Here is a 4,421-nt window from a genome sequence, read left to right on the forward strand (position 1 = left end):
AATTGGCTTGTTCTGTCAAGGGAGAAACATACTTTTGTTACACACACAAAAAAAAATATTCCCAGCTTTCTGCCAATATTCAAGTGCCTTTTGTAATTCTTTACTTTTGATTTTAGCCTAAATTAACATAAAATTTGCTGATCTAATTGATGTAAAAATAACTTTGATCATTGATTTTGTATGAAATTGAGTGCTTTATGGACTCTCTTGTAAATATTATTGCAAAATAATGTACTTTGGAATCCAATGTTACAGTGGCACCATAGGCTGAAATAACATACATTTCAAAATATTTGTATAAAAACAATTCTTTCATGAAATCTTCCTGTTTCATGGATTCTTTATCTTTTTATTTTTACATTTTTAGATTTATGTATTTTATATATTTCACAGTTTTGACTAAACGTGTGTCTGCACCACATGTGTCTAGTGCCCAGAAGAACACACTGGATCCAGTAGAGTTACATTTGGTTGTGAACCATCATGTGGATGCTGGGAATGGAACAAGGGTTCTCTGTGAAAGCAGCAAGTGCTCTTAACTGCTGAGTCATTTCTCCAGCTATTCAATCTTTTGCTTTGTATAAATCTACTTATATAGAACCACATATACAGTGAAGCCTTTCTACTCCCATTTCTTCAATTTGTGCACATTGGAGAGAACTTGCCATATTCAAATGTATGGTTATTGAGGATATCTGGTTCTCCAACTCTGAGTGCCATAGCACTCTAGGTTAGTATTGACTCCATTTCACTGCTGCTGCTGTCCTTGGTAGTCATCTCATGGTACTGGCATCTCCAATATGCTGCAACACAGCTTCACCAATAGGATCTTTTCATGATGCCAAGACTCAGCTTCTTTGCATGACCCCTTCAGTCCTGGGCCATCAACTGCAACTGAAGCTGCACCAATTATTTTCCTGGCCTTATACAGTGCCAAGCCTCAGCTGATCTCCATGACAACTTCAAAACCAGTACCACTTGGATGATTATTACATATTACCATGTCCAGCGGAAGCACAGGTACACCCTTGGCTATCTGTGGAATATACTGCTTTGTACTCTCAAAAAAATGCTTCCTAAAAGAACCTAGTAATGCTGGTCTCTTCTTAATCACCACTACTTTCTTAGCTCCAGCTAACCAGCATTAATTGTCTAAGTAGTCCCTTCTATTCATGACTCTAACCCCAAAGCCACATGGACGAAGATGCTGAGTCTTTCTGTTTGTTGGAGCTGGAACATGGTCCCCTTATTTTATTACATTATCACAAGCTTTCTATTTTTCACTGCCGATGGTTGGATGTTCTAAAGCATATTCTGTAGATTGACCTTGAACTCAAAGATCTGCTGGCCTCTATCTCCTAGGATTAAAGGTGTATGCTACCAGGCCTGGGCCTAAGCTTTTCAGGGCCAGTGTTCCTAAAGATCGGGATCAATAGCCTATGTCTTTCATCTTCAGAATCTGGGTAACAGGTATGTACTCTCATTCTGGATTGTAGTTCATTCTAGATTAAAATTCAAATGAAACTATAACCAGATAATTATCTAACATGCATAACTATTGCTCTTTAAACTGAAAACCCAAACAATAAGCTTAGCTAGGTGGGATCTTGCCTTGAAATAACCTTGTCCATAACTTGTTTATCTCCTTGAACACAGTATTCAGTTCTATTTCATTTCCTAGAAATTCTTTATTACTTAAACTCTATATTTTGTTTTTTCTGGGTTTGTTTTGTTTTATTTTGTTTTTCTTTCTGAGCTTGCTATACTTGGTCATAATGTTCTTTATGAGAGAAAAGCAGAGGACAAAGTCTATTCTGGGCTTTTTTGAGACTGACTTCCTTTGTCAATGCAATTAATTTGATTCTTGTCAATTTAGCCTTGACCCCAGGCACACTCTTCAGACAAGGGTAAAAAGCTTTATTCACCAAAGCATCCCAAAAATAGTCTTAGGACATTTACTAACATTTATTATCCTTGAAATGTATTGAGCCAAGACCCACAGTCCAAATCACTCCACCCCACCCTACTCAACCCCACATCATTCCTACACCAGTCTTCCAGATTCCTGCTAGGATGATACATTAAGTCACAGTAGTTTATAAGTCTATAAGTGGAAGACAATCTGAAGATGTTAAGAGAACAGTTGATCACATGGTCTTCCCATCCTGGAACTGAGATAAATTGTTAGTGAGATCCAGGTATCCAGTACTGATCTTTAACTCTGTAGCTAGCATTGTCTCTGAATCAAGGTGCTAACTTAGATATTCTCCATCATTGTGGCTGTCAGGTGCCTTTACAGAATGCTCAAATACAAAATATTGATAGGCAAATTTACTATTGCTTCTGTCCTCACATGAAGCATGATGTATGCTAGGACAAATATAATAAATATAGAAGTGATATTCTTAAGTTTTCAAAATTAAGTTTACACTTGAGTGTATATGTATATTTTATTGTTCAACTCCTCTGAATAGACATATTGGAAGGTCGCTAGGGTTCTGCAGAAAAAGGAACCACTTGCCTCCAATTGGCATATTGAAAATGTTCTTGCAAAGTTTTAATTCCCTGTCATTTCTCTTCCTTTGTCTGAAGGTGCTATTCAGAATTTTAAATAATTCATTTACATAAGAATCATTTTCTTAGCTCCAGATAGTGTGAAGATTTTCATGCAAATTAAAGTGTACTCAAATAAAAACTTCAAGAAGAAAGAAAACATATTTCCAGAAGCCAGATTCAGATTATAGATTTAATAAACTGCAGTGAATTTATAGGTGTGGCAATGCAGATATTTGAAGATGTTATTAAAAGGAATGTAATTTCAGTAAAATATTAGACTATTTGAGTGTTTATTTTTTTTTTCTGTAGACTATGAACATATTTGTATTTTCCAAATTAGCACATGTTGTATACAGCTTCTAAATTCAGATTGTACAATGATCATTGCACAAATATATAGATTAAAATGTGGATTATTGATGGAAACTAAAAAAATGACTATTCTTTTCTTAATATGCTTATAGCCACACGAAAGAAAAACTAATGAATTTGGAAACAAGAAACAGAATATTCCACTCCCTTTGAACACTTTGAGTTTTCTAATGAAGAAAATAGCTCTTGTTGAGCTTCTCAAAAAGCCGTAATAAAGCTTTTATTAAAATGAACAGAACCAAAAAGGGCAAGTTTAAAGTAAAAGTTCTTTATAGTTTAATAAGTTCCCTTTCTTTATAAAAAAGTACTGAAGTCTTTCATTAAAAAAATCAATAAGACACTCAGAGTTGGAGTTTCAGAAAACATCTATTAATTAAGCTTTGAAGGATCTATGTAGCTGGCAGAAACCATTAATGCAAAGGGACACTGTTTGGGAAGAACCTCTAAAGCAGTAATGGTTCAACTGTGTAACTACAGAAAATTATATATGGGAAAGAACGTTTGAAGCCAACAATCATGAGCAGCCGAGTATAATCCAGAGATTCTGGAAAAAGCCATTTTAACTGTGACCTAGGAGAAAGCCTTCCAGTTTGACCAATTAAGCATTAGCAATGGTATTGACTGAATAAGATATACACCCATTATACTAAGTCAGAATGCTCGTGTCTTTCACTACTAGGATGAACTATTCTAAAAGCCTTATATAAACACTACCCAAGAATCCAGAATCAGCTTCAGGTATGGTTTGGTGGGTAAGAGCATTTGCTGCCCTTGCGTACAATCCAAGTTTGGTTTCAAGTATGCCCCTGGAGACTTACAACCAACTATAACCTCAGGTCCTGGAGATCTAATGTCCCCTCTGACTTTCCTGGGCTCCTGAATGCTTGTGGTACACACACATACATGCAAACACATACACATTAAAAAATATATGTTTTAGAGGAAAAATTCTAAAGAATACTTTTGTATTTAGAGTGGGAAAAATATAAGAAAAGTTATGTTCTCTAGCCCTGCCTGCAAAAAGTGATAAGCAACAATTGCCATTTCTACAAGCTCAGTGGATGTTCTAGCTGGCACCTATGTGTAGTCTATTCTCTTTCATGTAGGTTACTCTCTTTCATGTTTAGATTTAAAACAATGACTCTATCTGAGGTTTTAGACATTATACACAGATATGTATGTTCTATGAACTATAGATATGTGAGCATCTTAAAAACACACAAACATGGTTTTTCTATGACTTTCTTTTAATAGTATCTTCTGTTTAGATTGCACTGTCAGTTTTAACAGTCACTATATCACAGGTCAATTTCATTCCTTAGTCATATGCCTCGGATACTGTCCCATACTTTCCAGTCGCAGGTTGTTTCACAGAATGCTGTGAAGTGAACATTGCTGGGTCTATTGTTCATGCCTTCAGCTGATAAAAATTTTCATGAGTTCCCCCTTTCAGCAAAACAAAAACAAAAACAAAAACAAAAACAAAAAGCAAA

Source organism: Micromys minutus (genome assembly GCF_963924665.1).
Source record: "Micromys minutus genome assembly, chromosome: 21".
Taxonomy (NCBI): Eukaryota; Metazoa; Chordata; class Mammalia; order Rodentia; family Muridae; genus Micromys; species Micromys minutus.